Source organism: Protobothrops mucrosquamatus, unplaced genomic scaffold (assembly GCF_001527695.2).
Source record: "Protobothrops mucrosquamatus isolate PMUCROS unplaced genomic scaffold, P.Mucros_1.0 scaffold1172, whole genome shotgun sequence".
Taxonomy (NCBI): domain Eukaryota; kingdom Metazoa; phylum Chordata; class Lepidosauria; order Squamata; family Viperidae; genus Protobothrops; species Protobothrops mucrosquamatus.
In genome coordinates, this window is record NW_015387386.1 from 427,317 (window position 1) to 446,963 (window position 19,647).

Genomic DNA, 19,647 nt, shown 5'->3' on the forward strand with positions numbered 1-19,647 from the left:
AACTCATACTGCCCCAAGTTTTGGGTTTTTTTTTATGGGACTCGGCATTTTTTGATAGCTGTTTTGAATGTTTCTGATTCTTTTTAATATTTGTTTTTATTGGCCATGGCCCCATTGTGAAAATCCATAAGTGTTCCAATGCATGAATCTGGATTGATTTCTTTTTCATGATCAACAATACTGCCCTACATAGGTTACACATCAATATTCACCGAATACAGCTAGGTTTTCATACCAATCCTTCTTTTCAGTGTACTGAGTAGATCTTTCCACCTAAAAGATGAGATGATGTCTTCTTAAAAGAAATGATCCATTCAGTCAGGGGTGCCAAACTGCTGGCCCATGGGCCAGATGCATCATAGCAAAGCTGCGCCCACCCCATTGCTGGCAATGACAAAAAAAGTCACAATACGTTGCGACACGTCACATGATGTTGCAAGTTTGACACCCCTGTATTAGGTCATCAGAAATCCTGTTACCATATCAAATTATTGAATCAATGTATAAACTTACCCCAAGAGAGAGAGAATTAAGTGCTAATTTATCTTGAGTTCCTTAGTAGAGTTTGCCTATAGAGCAGTAACATGCCAAATATGTCTTTTGCATATTTGCCAATAATGTTCTTGAATTTAATGAAAAAGAATTTTCAACATGTCTTTGAAAAGGCAAAGATAATGACAATGAAATCTTCATGACTAGACTGCATTGCTTTAGATATGAAGTAGATAAGTGCTTGTCTTTCACCTAGAATAATTTCTTAACCATCTGATTTCCTATACTAACTAGGACTATTTATGGAAAGGCTATGAAAGGCAGTAACTACTTCATCACTTTGCAACAATAAAGTAAACACAGAAATATTACTGAAAGATATTCACCATCAAAGCTATTTAAAGTATGAGATTTAAAAAAAAAGTCTTTTCTAGGGAGCGAAAGCTTAGATAATTTGAAAGGGATATTTTGACCTACCACTAACAAAGTCCAAATTAACCATTTTCGAAGGATGTTGCCTGATAATTGAGTTCAGTAAAATCAGGATCAGGATATTCTATACTATGACAGCACATAATAAGTCTTAACTGTCTCTGCTGAGCAACGTCGAACTTGGTTTAAAATTATTCTTGGCTCCTGAGGCTATTAAGTCTATTTTGCTTCTGAACCAAATAACATTTTCTAATTTTTTAAATTTATGAATAAAAATAGCAACAGAGGTGCAATTCTATTAACTTCTTTGTTTCTTATTTCTTATTCAATCATTATACTCAAAAATTCTAGGGAAAAGGCATAACTCAGTAGCAGAAGCTTTGATTTGCATACAAAAGATCCCAGATTCAAACCTAGATGAAAATAATTCAGAGCGTTATTTGGAAATAAATGCAGATACCTCCAAATCAACCTTGATTCTTGTTAACTGCATCCAGGGACCCATGTAGCATCCTTATCAACAATATAAAAGTAGCTTACCACTGCCTTTTGAATTCATATTCTATTTCTTACCTGACTTTATAGCAATAAAATATTATGGGCCTCTAATCTTTCTTAAACAACAGAAATGATTGGTGAAATCCAGTGCTTTAATTCCAAATTGTCTACATCTACCCATAAAAAAAATGAAAAGTAAGTAGGATTATAGGCTAGTGAAAATGTGGGGGAGGGGAGCAGAGGGAGACACAAGTAGTATTCTTGAAAATTGGTTTCTTGTATCAGGTTATGCTACTCATGATATCCATGGTCTAAGTGAGTAATCTTTCCCATCAGTCATTTTACAGGGAGATTCCAAATATACTCTCTACATTCCCATTAAAGTTCTCATCCCCAAAGATTGGAGACTTGTAGCCAGCCAGTACTGGGATGAATTGACAAATAGTCTGATTTGGAACAAAGCAGTTTCCCACCAAGGGATGGCAAACCAATTGAAATGTTACCTTTGCAGCAATGTGAGAAAAGCTAGATGCGTGAATAAGGATGGAAGATGTATATACAGCTAGGCCTTGACTTACAACAGTTCGTTTAGTGACTGTTGAAAATTACAACGGCACTGAAAAAGTGACATATGACTGTTTTTCATACTTATGACCACTGCAACATCCTCATGGTCAAGTGATCAAAATTCAGGCGCTTGGCAACTGACTCATATTTAAAATGGTTGCAGTGTCCCGGGGTCATGTGTTCCCCTTTTGCGACCTTCTGATAAGCAAAGTCAATGGAGAAGCCAGATTCAATTAACAACCCTGTTACTAACTTAACCACTGTAGTGATTCACTTAACAACCGTGGCAAGAAAAGTGGCAAAATGGGGCAAAACTCACTTAACAAATATCTCATTTGGCAACATAAATTTGGGACTCAATTATGGTCATAAGTCGAAGACTACCTGTAATTGGTTTTCTGGAAGAGTTCTCCTGAATGAACATGTGAAGAATTCCTGAGGTAAAAGAGTTGGCACAAATGATAAGGCAAAGAAGAGGTCTGTGAGCAGCAGCAGCAGCTGATGCAGGCTATTAAAATCAGAAAACAAAGCCAACTACAATAATTGTATTCAATAGCAAGTCAAGCAAGGCTGGATCATTATATGTTCAGGCAGTGGAAAAAGTTGCTTCGGTAAAGGATCACAGTGTCCTTTATTTGACCTAATTTGGTTTTAGCATAACTGGACTTGTTTCCAGATGCCATTCATAGCTGTTCATGGTGGCTGTCGCAGTCAGAGGCGCACTAAGACTGCAGCATGCTTCATTAATTCACAAGCAGTTGCCATGGGTCTCTTGCCAAAACTACAGCTCTTCAGTTAAAAGACTTTTTTTTTTAAAAAAAAAAATGCTTATTAAAAAACCAAAGTTAAATCCCACCTTACTTATTTTCCCTTGGCTTCAGTCTCATCTCCTTCAAACAAGATGAAACTTCAAAGGGTGTTGGTGATATAAAAAAGAAGAAAACAGAAGAAGATGAATAGAGCATTTTTGGAGAAGCACGAAGAGGCACTGTTGCCAAAGTCATTTCAGCTGGCAGGAATGTTGGCATCTCCATTTTAATGTATTTCAACCCTCCCTGCAGATTTTCACTGACTGATCACCTACATCTGTCCACCACTCCATTGCCATTTTTCTGTGTATTTGAGGAGCAGACAGGTGGTAGCCTTGAGGCAAACTTTAGTTGAATGAAAATTGGGCCTTTTCCCCTTTCTGAAATTCTGGACTGCATGCAACAATTCAAGTGAAACCAAGCCCTTGTATTTTACCTTTATGGTTAGAAGAGTAACAAAAAAGCAAATGCACCAAAAGCTGAAAGCCCTAATGGAGTCAACAGATTGCAGCCACCTCCAGCTCTTTCAAATCATAGGTTAGCAGTCAGCCTTCTAAATCCTGAATGACTTTGATCTGACTTAATCAATAAAAACTAATAAAACATGTATTAAGTTTATACTTGTTTTATTTTTATTCATTTATTTTTTGCTTCTTGTTTTGTTTAATTCTGCTAGCTATTATAAGTGTTGTTAGTGGTATATCACTAGAGAGTTAACCTGATTCATTGAGGCTAGGGGTTCAGAGCCTTCTACAGTGACTTTTGCTTCTACTATAAACTAACCAGGATAGTCATGTTAGAAGTTCAGTCATCACCTCGACTGAGAATGAATTGTACTGGACCACTGGCCTTCCCCAAGGCCCTCAGTACCTTCCCTGTCAAGGAAATGTGGATCCTATAGATCCTATCTTTTCTTCTTTCTTCACAGTTACAATGCATTCTACATGGGGCTGCCCTTGAAAAGTATCCAGAAACTTCAATTAGTTCAAAATACAGCAGCCTGCCTTGTTTTGTGCAAGTTTAGATTTGCACTAAATCAGCTTGAGATGCAGACAACACAGACTCATCCCCAACAGCCTGAGCCTGTCTTCAACAGTGAAGGGACACAGGGCAGAAAACATCCTGCAGCCAAGAAAGCTCCACACACATTTGCACTACTCAGGTGAATCTGAGGACACAGATAAACCTCAAATGGCTTCAATGACTCTCTAGAAGAATGCAGATGATTATCTGTCTGCAAGGAATCCTTCCATTCCCCACCATCTAGTCAGAGCTGAAGAAATTTTTGGATGAGAAGCAAAATGTCTTCAAAGAAAAACAAGGAAGTCCAGTTGCCTCCTGAAAAAGCAACTTTGGGGCAACCACGACCTGGATGACTGAGAATCTCCATAGACGTTCAATCATACATTGAATGAATATCTATGACATTTAGATTTGCACGTTTGCATGTTTCTCCTGGTGCATTGGCTGCCAATTTGCTTCTGGTTTCAGTTCAAGGTGCTGGTTGACACCTTTAAAGCCCTACATGGCCTGGGGCCAGATTGTTTGAAGGACTGTCTTTTCTCAGTTACATCTACCTGACCCACCAGATGCTATGGGTCCTCTCTCCTAAGAACATTCATCTAGTGGGACCAAGAAGAAGGGCTTTCTCCGTGGTAGCTCTTTCCCTATGAGATATCATCCCTGCAATAAAAGATTGGTCCCCACCTTGACACTCTTTTGAAAGACCCTTAAGGCATGGTTTTACCAGCAGGCCTGGGAATCCCAGGGTGAAATGGTGCCCATTGAGTGATTTGTTGCCATGGGGGGTAGGGGTTTAATTAGGTTTTATATTGGAGTTTTATTTTTGTTAAGCCATGGAGTCACAGTGAGTAAGTTGGGTGGCCATATACATTAATCAACAAACTAATAAAGAGTGCGAAACATATAGAAAATTCCTGACTGTGATTCCAATCAACATTTCAGCTTCTCATCTTCTTCAGGGACCAATCTATGATAAGTCCACATGTTGCTATGCCTTAACAACTAGGATTCAGAAGTTTGCTATCTGAAGGCAGTATGTAGTCCCTGTAAATAATCATTATTGAATAGGCTAGCACAAAGTCCATTTTCTTTGGTGCATTCAATTTGTCCTAACTTGCTGTGGATACATTATATTTTTAGGTGATCCAGTTGTTTTTAATGATATCATTGATCTATAGCTTTTATGTTATTGTTTTCCTTTGTGCTTTATATTTTAAAACAAAATTTCAGATTCTGAAGGACAATGAAATGCAGTAAATAAAACAGACTATGTGAATTAAGGGGATATGTAGCTTATAATGAAAAATAGCACACATGCACTTTAGTGTAAACAGAGTCTCCATATGCAGATTATAATTGTTTTACATCTTACAAAAGGGATGGTTGGAAAAGTTTGAGTTTGTGGCTCAGTCCCAAGCCTCATTACCTGGCTTCATTTAGCGCACAAAGCCAGGATGGACAACCTGTTCTCCCCAAGGCTACATGGAAATCCAAAATGTCTTTCATGTTCATCTCTTTGGTTCCATTTAAACTACAATTGCCAAAAATTACCAAGATTCCAATGCAAGCTTCCTATCATTTCAAGGTGAAAAAGTAACATAAACTATAAGTGTGAACATAAAAATTGAAACTTCAGGAACATGTCCCCAATTCCCCAAAGAAGAGGGCACTATCAAGTTTGAATCACTATGATGCCTGCCAGCTTCTATCACTAATCAACTTGCCATAGAAGGGGGGAGGGGTAGAAAGTGGAGGGAGGAAATGGAATTCCAAGAAGCCATTCACGGACTGCAAAACACCAAGGTCACTACTGCAGGTACTCAACGGAGAAGTGAACTGTTACCATAATAAAAAGAAGTATTACTGTTGGACAATGTGAACATTGTGGGGGCAAGGGAATCTACTGTTTAACTAAGCAAGCTTTCGCGTGGGAAAACCCAGAGCTGGTTTTGCTTCTTTAGTTCCGAAATGGTGTATTCAATAAAGTTTTACCTTTTGAGACTCAATTGTCTTGAGGAATCCTTTTGTTAGGTTGGCTAGTTGGCTAGTTGGACTATTGTTGAAAATGTTAATTTGTGAAACTATATCAGTAGGAATCTCACTACTTACTGTACCCCCCCCCCAAACTTTGGCTGGTACAGTACCAAACTAACCCATAAACTGTCTCTGTCTCTGTCTCTGTCCCTGTATTTCTTTCAGTGTCTGGAAATCATAATAAGGAGAATGAGAGAGGTAAGTCTGGTTCAACTTTGACTGGAAATTTTAACCTAAGCCTTTCCACTTTTAGATTAGTGTCCTAATCAATGCTTTACACATTCTCTATGCAAAACTGAAAATATCCCATCCTTATGGACCATACCCCCTTTTAAAAATTGTGTGTAGCCATTTTCTCCTGCCAAATTTAACTTAAAAAGAAGGAAAATACTTGCCAGGAATAAATTAGTTAACATGTGTTATTTTGGCAAAAAACTTGTATGTAAATAGATATTAGCTCATAGATCATTTTTCTAACTGTGAAATATTTAAATGCTATTTATGTCATAAATGGGATCATACTGTATGTGTATGCAAGATGCAGCCAGTAAAGGAGATCCAGTATTTAGTATCCAAGGCTGTTATCGGTGGGATCAGTTGCTTTACAGGGGGAATGCAATCAGGAGTTTTCTCTGCATTTTTTCTCCTTAAGATTTCTCCTTCAAATATGTTTGGAAGAAAAGTTATTGTAAGCTATACAATCAGGTTTCTACAAGAGTTCCGATTTTGCAAAATAAACCAACTATAACAAATTAATGTCTGTTGTGGCACAGTGAAGTCTTCCAGGCCCAATTTATTATGCTGGTTTTTGCCTAAAAAGCGCTCTGTGATGTGGGACTAGGATGCACCATAAGCCATCATTACCAATAATGATTCTGTCCATCCAGCCCAAACATCAAAGGTCCTACTTTCACAAGTAGTTCAATGGGGAGGATTGGATCAAAAGGCAGCTTTCAGTAGTAGCCTCTGCAATATGAAACACATTACCTCCAGAAATTTGATTAGTCTCTATCCTGGGGCGATGGTGTGTGTGCCCACAGAGAGGGCTCTGCATGCCACCTGTGGCACGCATGCCATAGGTTCACCACCATGGATCTGGGGTCTATTTCCATATCCTTGTGCTAAAGCAATTGCACTTTTGGTGCAAAGACATACTTAGATGAAGCTCCAAATGATCTTCCATGTCTTATCTGGAAATAAAAGCTAACCAAATCTAATTTTCTATCATGCCTCTCTTCTTTTTACAGAGAGGAATGTGAAGAAAAGGAAATGTGATATATATGACATTTCTTGATCAAAGCTTGTTGCTTTTGTAACCAAGCAGAACATTAATTCTGATCAAAAGGTTTCATAAAGCACTCGAGACTAAAAGCATTTTCCAGTAAGGGTTTAGGTGTTTCTTTTCTATCTCACACATTCCATTGTGTATCTCATATGCATATTTTTAATGATCTGAAAGACAGACTGTACTTTGCCAGATTTAAAAAACAGAAAATAAAATGTTTACTTCCTCTTCTCTTCTATAATTGTATTTTGCAGTCATAGTCTAGCAGTTTATTCTAACTAAAGTTCCTGGGAGTTTTGCCAAGCAACCATGGAATAAAAATCAATTTAACAACTGCAGGGTGTCAGATAGTAATCAAAATCCATTTTGTTTCATTAGAAAAAAAAATATATATGCCACTATTTTAAGACTTACTGTCATTTAAATGTGATTCCTTAAAACATCATCATCTTTGTTTCAGACTCATGCAGAAAAATGAGCTATTTTAATTATGTGCATTTTCCAAGTCATTTTCCAAGTGCCTACAGCTTTAGTATTTAATAAAACATATAGCTTATTCTTAAGGTAGTTTCTTCATTTTTTCTAAGGGTATGACTTCCCTTCCCTGTCCCAAATAAACAAAAATAAGATTGAGTTGCACATTTCAAAAAACAACGTATCTCAGATATATTTATTATTTATTCCTTTATGCTTCTTAATAAACAGAAGTTAGGATCTTGGGAAGTACATCATAACTGAAAGGAGATGAAAGATAGATGAGATTACAGTGAGCAATCAGAAGACAGAGTGGGAAAAATTATTTTCTTAAATGTAAGTTTCTGGGCTGGGGGCACTAACAAATTCTTTTCATCATAGCACTACATATAAAATAGTCAAAGGCTTTTCAAATAAAAATTAGGAGAAGTTTAAAAGATTCTTGAAAAGAGAAAGTTTACATAGTCCTATGTTCTACAGATGATCACATTCCTCATTATTTAGCATTCCTCAATGTTGTGAAGCAAGGCCTGCTTCTTTGGAATGTGTGTGCAACTCATATACAAAAAGAGTAGCAATTGCATTACAATGTTTCATTTGCCTATTTTGTCTATTTTGATCCCCCCCCCACACACACCTGTGGATATTGTTCATCTCTGATTGTCACTTTAGAGCTTCCACATCCGGGCTGCTCAAATTTGCCCAATCATTAGATGACAGAAAAGATCTAGAGTTTTTTCTGTAAATCTTTGCCTTTATCTAGTGGTTGACTAAATGTATCATCCTAATCCTTGTTATGCATCAACCAAGCAAATATCAGTTCAGGAGAAAAAACGTATTTGGTATCCTAAAGAATGTTAAAAAATGATAGTTTTCTTAATGTATAAGAAAGAAGAACCAGCTTAGGGTAGTGGTTAAGGCGCCAGACTAAAACTTGTGAGTTATTGTAGAAGAACAGGCAAGCTGGAGAGCAGAGTTAAACACATCATTAGCTTAAAGTCCTTGTGCTATCACAAATGCTCCAAATTCTCCTGAATTCCATTGACTCTGGTGCCAGTTTACTGTTGAACTTTATTTGACTAGATTCTTGTATATAGACTTGAAGAAATCTTTTATGCTGCAAACTTATGAATGATCCTGATTTTTTGTGTCTGACATTAATCATACACTTCACTCCACCCCCAGCTCTGCCTGCTGTTCTCCTATAGTCTGGGTGTCAAATTTGCCACATCACGTGACGTGTTGTGACGTATCATGACTTTTTCCCCCATTGCTGGAGCTGGGGTGGCGTGGCCTCAGTATGATGCAACCAGCCCACGAGCTGGCAGTTTGACACCCCTATCCTATAGTTATTATACCTTAGGCACAAAGCCAGTGGAATGACCTTGGGCTAGTTATTCTTTCATAGCCCTAGGAAGAAGGAAATGGCAAACCGCTTCTGAAAATCTGCTGAGACTTGTCAAGGAAGCCACCAGGATTCAACATTGACTTAAAGGCATAAAATATAATAATTGTATATTTATTTTTCTTGATTAGAGCAAACTAAGTCTTAGCATCAGAAACAGTTTAAAAGTTACAGCCCAAGATCACAAAAACATTTTCAGGGTGCTTTCCTTTTATTATGAAATGATCACAAAGAGGCTCACCTGATAGGAATTAAAGGAAGTTAATTTCTTTAGGCAGTACTGATTTTTTTTTCATCTTGCAAAGTAAACTCTGCTTCCAGCTTTTATTATTCCCATTTATTTCTGTTTAATTTATGCTTAAATACAAGCATTGCATCATGTGTTTATGGACAACAAGGGCTATGATAGGCTTAGCTGAATATTAATGAGAAATGACTCTGGGAGATCAGCATTGAAATAGAAGCTGAGACTTGTTGTTGTTAATTGCGAAGTCGTGTCCGACCCATCGCGACCCTGTGGACAACGTTCCTCCAGGCCTTCCTGTCCTCTACCATCTTCTGGAGTCCATTTAAGTTCACGCCTACTGCTTCAGTCACTCCATCCAGCCACCTCATTCTCTGTCGTCCCCTTCTTCTATTGCCCTCAATCTTTCCCAGCATTAGGCTCTTCTCCAGTGAGTCCTTCCTTCTCGTTAGGTGGCCAAAGTATTTGAGTTTCAACTTCAGGATCTGGCCTTCTAAAGAGCAGTCGGGGTTGATCTCTTCTACGACTGACTGGTTTGAACGCCTTGCAGTTAATCCCTAACTCTTCCAGTACACTTGTTGAAAAAAATGTTGGTAAAGAAACCCATTTTCTTTTAATTGAACCAGAACTAGATACATTAGTACAAAATGGAAAGGGAGGAGAAAACTAGTTCTATGGGTTGTCTCTACTGCTCTTATTGATATAGCTTACCTCCAGATAGATAGACCAGTGCTTCTCAATCTTGGTAACTTTGAGATATGTTCTCAGGATGGATGTGCTGGGGGAAAATTCTAAGAATTAAAACCTACCCATTTGGATTTATCTGGTTGGAGAACACTGACTTAAAGGGTTAATTCATGAAGGCTAACTTCCTATTCATCTTGGGTAATTTTAAGCCTTGGAATACTAGGATTCTAAATTATGAAGAGAACCTACACTACACTACACTACACTGGCTCTCTATAAGATTTGTAAATATTAAATTACTAGATAGCAGGTTAGAAAGGAAATTCAGCTTTTAGAATTTGCTTCATTCTGTTATAAATAATTTCCTAAAATTCTTAATATTTAAAGCAATATATATCTAAACAGCAAGCATTGAGACATTTTATGTGCAAACCTCTATCATCTTGTGTTGCTTTTTTTTCTTTATAAAAGTTGATCTATATTGAAATGGTTAGATTAAAAAGAAGGCTTGTAGGTGGAAAGGGCATGGCTGAAAATGCATTGCTTTGATAAATGTGATAATTAAGGGAAGTGAATTTTGCTGTGCTGGAGTGTTGAGCTTCATCACACTGACATGAACTCAGAGTAAATTTGATAATGACTTTCCTAGAATTATTCAAGATTTATAAGACTGTGAACACCCAATCATCTTCCCTATATACCGCACATTGCAAGCAAGTGCAACTGGGAGTCATATTTTTGATATCATCTCTCTTCCATCACCAATCATCTTGGATTCCAATATTAAGAAAAAAATAATAGCACGTCTACACAACCTGACAGAAAAGCAAAGCTCTGTTGGCAGTTTACAATGAGAAAATATCAAAATACAACCCAAATTGACGATATAAAGCTATAGTATTAAATCTCAGCAGCAAGAAGGAAACTTTATATCAGAAGATAGGTCTCCAAGGTCTTTAAATTTTGGCAGCAATATCTTGGTCTCTGATAAGGCATCATAGGGATTACAGGATTTTTGGATTTTTGTGTGTGTCCAATTTTGGAGAACGGAATCCAGGCGCAGAGCTTTTTTATTCTACTCGTATAAAAATCCAGAGGTGTTAGTTTTCAACACAGAAACCTTGGTATCAGAACAGATACAGGCCTGCTGGGGATGTCTAGGGGATGACCTGTGAAAAGCTGGAGATGCTTCTTTTCTTCTCCCCTCCCAACAGGAGATTAGCAGACATCAAGATCTTCGGGCTCCAAGGGCTTTCGAAGAAGCTCCCTACTGAGATGGAAATTTGAAACAACTGGCAGCGAACAAAGCTGCTTATCAATATGCAGAAAAGTAACATAATAAGATTAAACCGTTTACAGTTTTTGAAGTGTGTCCAGTTCCAAACACTTTTATTGCTAGACTTAGAGGGGGGTATGAAGTTGGCTAGTAGCACACAAAAAATAAACTCAATTAATATAATTTAGCCTGGAGAAGAAAACCAAGGGAGTACATGATTTGTTGTTCTTCTTTTATTCAGTCGCTGCTGACTTTTTGTGATCTAACGGACCATTTTGCCAGGAATGTTTGTCAATAACTGCTTCTCAGAGTTCTTGTAAGCTCACGCTGGTATCCTCAGTAATAACATCTCTTCTTTTACACAAGCATCTGTGTCTTCTCAGTTCACTCTCTCTTTGTCTTATGTGTCAAGACTATTTAAGCTTTAGCTTTATTATCAGTGCTTTCAGTGAGTACTTTGCTTTTACTTCATCTAGTACTAAATAAAGTCCTATACTTGTGATCTAAGAACTTCTCAACAATCTGCTGCAGCACTACAATTCAAAAACATCATTTTTTTTCTTCATTTCGCCTATCTGATGGGTCCAGATTTCACAGCCATATAGTGCAACTGAGAAAAATCATGGTTTTGACAATATGTAACCTTTACTAGCAGTGTGGTGACTCAGCACTTTATATTTAAATATTTAAATATTATATATATTTCTCCCAATTGTTCATTTCTATTTCATAGCTCCAGTAATCATCCCTGTGAATATTTGAACTTAGAAAGAAAAAAAAATGGTTTGCTGCTTTAATGTATGCTCCACTTATTTGTATAAGTTGGTTTGCCTATTGAGATAATCTTAGTTATTTTAATCCTGAGCAGCAGATTAGTTTGGCATTCTGTATGCTCACCTTCAACAAGAGATTAAGCCTTTTCTGTTTCAAGCAATCTAAATGGTATTATTCTATAAATGTAAACAACAAAATCCTTGTGCACCATGGGTAAGAAACATTAACTATCTCATTAAAAATGTTATTATGTCTTCACATAATTCCTTGTCAATTTAAGATCCGGTTGTTAAATCCAGTTATTAATCAGAACAGACAATTTTTTAAAGAATTAAAAGCAGCTGCATTATATCAAAGATTATCTTATCCAGCCAAGTCTTATGCCTTTAGGACTGAGTGGTCTATTATACCTAGGATCTTATAAATAAATCACGAAGGAGCTATCTTCTGTTACTCAGTCCCTTCATTTTAATAAGAGGTATGCTATTGAGTCACATGATGGTTGTATATAATCCTTATACTGTAGATATCAATCATTGGTAAACCTATCATTTGCTTGCTGATGATAAAGGCATTTAAAGTAATAGGAGGGGGAACCAGAAATGTCATGGATAACAGTAAATTTATTCTGAAACAGTCACCTTAGAGTGAATAAAACATGTTTCAGATCCATATTTCACCAGTTTAATTAATTATTTGTCTAGAATTATATGTTCCTCCACTCCTTTTCTGACCCAATGTGATCTCAATTTAATTTAATAGGTGGTGTAATCAATGTTTTTCACCATTCATTTCTGTATTTCCATATGAGGCTTCAACAAATGGAAAACACTATGGAAAATATTAGTTTTTTACTCACTGTGATAAACAAAAACTAACCATAAAAAAAAATAAAATGGTTCCTTCTCTTGATTCCTATAAAGTTTTCTGATTGTCTTGCCCATTTTGTCAGGGAAATTTTTGTAGGGAAGAAAAACAGGTTGTGTCTATGTGTTAGTGGGAGTGAGTGGGATGCATGAGTGGAAGTGGTGGTGGGTGGGAAGAATGAAGGACCTATGATGAAGTGATCCATTTAGAAATAGGTTGTATCTAGAGTGCTGTTGAAAGCTTTTCAAATGAGACCCCCCCCTTAAATGATCTGATTTTCCAGCTGCTGACACTGCTCTCCAGATTAAAAGCTGTCACCTATTGAAATAAAAAGTACCATACATTTAACTTGCTTTGTGCTACATACGTCAAGAGCAAAAATATTTTCCAGAAAAAATATGACCTGACTTATAAAAACAGATAACAAACGATAGCTTGTCCATGTTTCCAATGTATTATCCTTTCTCTTGTAATTTTTTTGGGGGGATGGGGTAAAATACCATGCTACATTTTTTATAATAATGGAGTTATACAGTATACAGAATGTTGGTGTGTATTTGTGTATACCCATGATTATAGGAAATATTATTATATATTTTTTATTGTTATTTTCCCCCTAAAAAATTTTAGTTTGTTTTTCAATTGAATTGAATTGTACAGCTTATATGTTATATTAAAGATGGGAAAAAATCCTATTTGATCCGATTTTTTTCATATCTCAAAAGCATAGCATTTTAACAGGGCATGACTTTTTGTATCCATTATACATATTCTATGTGTGCATACACCGACACAGACAGAAACAGCCATGCATACAAATATATATATAAAATGCCTAAGGTTGTCTATTGCTTCCCAAACCTGCTCCCAGAATGCAAAAAAAAAGAAAATCTGTGTTAAATTTTTCATTATTTTATTCCATTTCAGATCCAATTAGATGAGGGTGCTCCATCACTTTCACAAGCATATTTGCTACAACATCAGCTGCTACAGATTAATAAGTCCTTTTCCGCTTTCTACTCAGCAGACACTGGTGTTAAATCATATGGTTTGCCAAAAAGGGGATGAAAAAGTGATACAAGAAATGGATGCAAATGAATACCAAGGGAACTCCCTTTTGTGCGATTATAGTAGGAGATTATTAGAGTGGGTGGCTTCCAATCTATTCCTCTGCCCCAAAGGCTTGGAAATGCATCAAGTGGCTGTCACACATCTGTCTTCATTGCCTAACCGAAGGAGACAAGACTATATGCCTCCTGCTGCTTTAATGTGCGGTTGCCACTTTACATCACTGAGTCAGCACCTTTGAATGTGGCTGTGGGCACTGGCTGCCTTGTATTGAATTTTCAAAACTTAATAGTATAGTAGATTGTGAAACAACTGCTTTACCATCTCAGTCTGCCTTTCTAGAACTGAAAGCTGGTGTCCTGTTTCTCTATCTGTTGGGGAGTCTAAACGAAATGAGATCATAAAGAGTGGAGATATTGTATCTTAAGCCATGTGATTTACGAGGAATGTCTGTGAGAATGCTACGATTTCAATTGTTGAAAGAGCTGCCAATGCATTAAGCAGCATGTTGCTTACTTCACTCTTGTCTGTGATCTCTATTTAAAGCTGTTCTAACCATATTAGATCATTGTCCTGATGTTTTTTGTCATCATATGTGTATAATGATGCGTATAATGAACAGGTTTTGGCAAGTTTATGCTGTAATGCACTCAAATTCTAAGGCTGCCATTTAAAGGTTCTGTTTATCTGAAAAGGATATATGTAAATATCCTTTTTAAAATCACAAATAAACCCCCATGTGGCCTCAACGGCTCTCAGAGAATGCTAATGATCAGCTGACTGCAAAGAAATACAATCCTTCCATCACCCTTCACCATCCTATCAGAACCTATCTTTCTATCCCTCCACCATCCAGTCTCAACTGTCAACATCTATCCTTCCATCCTTCCCCCACCATCAGAACTGATGAAGCTTCTTGGATAAGAAGCAAAATATTTTCTTCTTCCTCCTCAAGGGGAAAAAAACAGTTCAGTTGTCTTTTGAAGAAAAAATAGCACCTTTGAGACACTGTGAATGAGAATCTCCACAGATGATTATATGTAAATGTTCTGCTAGATTAAAAATCTTTATATTTCACACACATTTTCTTATGAGTTTTATAAAAAATGTGAGAAAATGTGATCTGATATATTATGGATTTGATTTCTAATAAATGGACAATTCCAATGACTGTGGGTTGGATCAGGAAGAAGAGTAAATTATTTCCTATTCACTATAAGAATGTATCATTCATGGTTATTACCTCATTTTTTGAAATATCTTTCTGACTGAGGCATTAATTCAGCCCAATTCTTAAAACTGCATGATCCGGTGTTTTATTTTCAGGAACTAGAAAGTGGAGATGGTTGTGAGAAACATCTGGCTATTGTCACCTCTGGAGCAACTGTCCATACCAGCATCTTATCTAAAAAATCTTAACAAAACAAGATTTAGTAAGCCACATTGGAGAACTTTACCTTGTTTTTTCTCTCAATTTTCAGAGCAAAGCATTGAGAATACATATTGGACAATTATTGAGTAGTTCATCATCATAAGATGATGAAGGGACCTGAGAGATCTTCTAGTTCAACCCATCCAAACAGAAGACCCTATTCAATTTCAGGCAAATGAATGTCCAGTCTCTTCTTAAAAGCCTCCAGTGAACATTTAAAAACATTTAAAAAATTCCTTTGACTCAATTAGATTTATGGATTATATTTAGCTCCAGAGAGACCTCTTCTTTTCACAGAGGTCAAAATGAAATTCTTCATTCAAAGTAGATTTATAGGACAAGCATTGTGCTTGCATTGATTGGTATAGCTGTTTGGAAAATAAAAGTTTACTTGATATGGTGATATCTCTCTGTAGTTTGAAAAAGAATCCATGGAGAGAAAGAAAGACAAGTACTTGATAAATACTAAGGAACACAGTGTTTCTAATTCTCTTTTACATTTTTAAATTATATATGATAGAAGCAAATAAGTCATGCTCCAGCAAGTGTCTTAAATATTGTGATTTTCCTAAAAGAATTATTACACTGTGTGAATTCTTATTTCCAGATAGGTAAATGTTTTCATGGTGGCTGCAGTGTAATGTTCTATGATACCAAAATCTGATATTAAAAATGCAAATACCTTTGTAAATAAGCAGACTTGTGCTAAACAAATATCTGTTTCCACTGAACAGATTAACTGAGCTGAATGATAAAATTTTCATCTACTAATGTAGTGTAACTTAGTGTGAAAAGAGAGATAAGTGGTAGCTGATACCATGGTGTTCAGGAAACAACAACAACAAAAGCCTGAAGACCACCTGGTGAAGAGGTACAGTGATTAGTATAATCCTGTCTTGTCAATCAAGTGCAATTTTTGTAACATCTTATTAATAGATCACAATTGGCAGCTCATCTGAAAATTCAGCAACTGATACAAATGCTCCAGTCCTTATAGCAATTAAAATATGTTGCTGCTGTATCCTCCTCTAATAATTTAACCTTAATGGATCAGTATTCTATGCTGGTCAATGTCTGAAATAAAAGATTTTAAACTTAAAGCAGTATGTAACATAACATCTTGTACAAAGTTTGAAAATACTATCTATCCTACCAAGGGATCTAACCCTTGGTAGGATGGTGCAGAAAAACATATGAATTATGGATTCCTTCAAAAACTGATTCTCCATATAGCTCACCTGTGGCTATCATTCGGCTGTTCTGCTTTGACAGACAGGAATATTATAATTATATAATTATATATATAAAATTATATAAATTTATATAATTTATATATATAAAATTTGTTTTCTGAGGTTTTCGCGGGTATTTGTATGTAGGTCTTTGGTTATTCGGGTTTTCTCCCGCGTAAAATTGGAAGTGTCTTGGCGACGTTTCGACAAAGTCCCATTCGTCATCTTCAGGCATGAAGCTGAAAACACCAGCCTGAAGATGACGAACGGGACTTCGTCGAAACGTCGCCAAGACACTTCCAATTTTACGCGGGAGAAAACCCGAATAACCAAAGACCTACACACACACACACACACACACACATTAGAAAAAATCTTACCACAGAAAGTACCAATACATAACATATGATCAGTATCTTTGTCTGTTTAGCATCAGATCAACAGTTCCGCATATTTCCACATATATGCTTAAAGACTGCAATATCCAAGTCCTTCCTCCCATAATTCTCATTGTTAGTCATCATCACTTTTCATAACCACTTGATGATGGCTACTGATGGAAGCTGCATTGTTTCTTTCTTCTGTTTCAATTTTATTTAATGTGGATCTTCACTAGACTTTATATAATGGAGAATAAAGATCAACTAAATCCATCACCAGAATTCTGTAAAGCACAAGTAGTAGGTGGTGGTGCAGGTGGTCCTGTGGATGTGGGGTACAGCTTGTAGAAAGTGAACATATCACTGCAAGCATTTTTCCTGCATTTTCTCTTTTACTAACGTAATGCCCATCTGCTGCTGGATGGTATCATTACTGACATGGTCAAGAAGAGAGACACTTAATGACTAATGGAGCAATCACATCTCCCTGATCAGCATTTTCTGGTGGCTGGAGAGACTCAGTGCCATTCAGTGCTAGTAGCTGAACTATCATTTTATACAGTTTTGATTTTAGATGATTGGCATACATGTATTACAGAGCACTCCAGTGATCTCTTTCCCTTCTTTATACAAATGTACATTTATATGCAAACTGGTCCATATGCTTGCACAGACACAGATAGGAGATTAACCAGCTGTTGGGGTAAAGACTTTGATGTAAGGCTTTATATTAAGTGGACATGATTTGGGTAAGATATATTAATACAGTAGATATTGGGAAAACCGACAAGGTTCAATGTATCCTGTAATAAAAGCCTGTTGTGAATTTTGGACCAGCAAACTGAAAACCTGAAGCAGACTGAAGGAAACAGCAGGAAGAACCCAGGACTTTTTAACTGAAATGCTTCCATCAGAGCTTTATGTGTTGTCTGAATAATCAATTGATGCTCTGCAAGGAAGAAATCATTAGCTGTTTTTCAATCTTCATGAGTGGGTGTGTGCCATGGATCACAATTGACTATTAGTTTTTTTTTAATCTGAATTTCACTAAGTTATTGAAACAATGCCATTCTTCCCATCATGAAGTCCATGACTGCCATTGGTTTCCAATGATACCTGGCAAATAGAACACTTCAGGAAGATATGATGGTTTGTAAAGATGTTATTTTTAGAAAAATAGACAAATACTTAAAAGCTTAAGTATATGCTTGTACTTTGTTAATGGATGCCTGTTTTAAGCTAGTGCACAGTTTAGGCTGTTTTCCTAAATGTGAATGTATAAGACTATATTTTGTTATTATTTTTGATTCAGTGTTCATTGAATTGGGCTGCAAACAAGCAATAAAAGCAATGTAATGTTTCATGTCCCATCTAAGTAGAAAACATTTTGTTCAACTTGAGATACATAAGAACATAGATAGAAGCACAGTTCTACTAAGCAACAAATATAGTACTTACATAAGGAACTACCAAAATTTGCTAAATGTCATTTGATCTAATCATGATTTAAAATTACATTTTACTATCTGTTCATAAACTCAGGGCAGAGTATTTTTACTATTATGCTTACAGCTTTAATTGTTAACTTGGTTTTTAAACCTGATTTTACACATTTTAAAAATTCATTCTTTGTAAGCTATGGTTAGTTTAAATTTAGATGTAAGTTACAGGAAGCAATTCAAGTTGAATCGATGAATTATTATAGGAACTACAAAATAATTCTACAGAAAAATTCATAAACGGCTATTTTTTTTAAAAAAAATGGCTGTTTCAGACACTGGATCATTTTGATGTATTATTTTTTTCATCTCTAATATTATAATAATAGAAAATGAGTGGATGAAAGCTGAGGACAGCCTTCTCTTGCAAAAAGAACAAGTTGTCTCCAGATGTTGTAGGGGCTCCAACCCTGAAGTTTTTAAAGAAGAGATTGCACAATCATTTCTCTGAAATGGTACAGGGTTTTCTGCTTGAACAGGGGACTAGAAGACCTCCAAGGTATCTTCCAACTCCGTTATTCTGAGTTGTCTTCCAGACCAAACAATCCTGGTGTGTGTTGTGAATAGCTATTCATCTGAAAGAGATGACTGGTATGAGAAAGCTCCTTTAAGACTACTGGGCTGTTCTTACCTCTTTCCACTCTGCTAACATGTAGTGAGGACCTGCAGTGGGAAAAAGCCAAATCACTTCTTCCAATAGTGGGAAAAAGCTGAGAGAAACCATCACTCTTTGGCTTTGACTATTGTACCTGCTTTGGTTTAAACTCAATCTAGAATCCTGTCAGCACACATTGATGGACTTCTAGGCAGGGTGACTTCAGCAAAGCTACAGGTCCATTTGAAGCCACTTAGGCTGGAAGCTTTTGGACCAATAATGGGATTTTCTTTTCCTGAGGGCTCCTTTTTCCTCACTTTCTAGCCCAAAGAAATTTGATGTTTTTTTCAGTGAAAAGAATGATGTTGCCATCATGGCCTGAATAGCTTTGTTAAAGCAAATCTATGTCACTTCAAACTGGCCTCTTTTGCATGCCTGATTTACCAGGTTAACTCCTGTCATTTTTGACTAAAAGAATCGGGTTGAAGATAATGGAAAATGAGAAACCTCTGCTTAAATCCCTGCACATATAAATTTGTCTTCCATAATCTAATGAAGAGAAGGACGGGGGGGG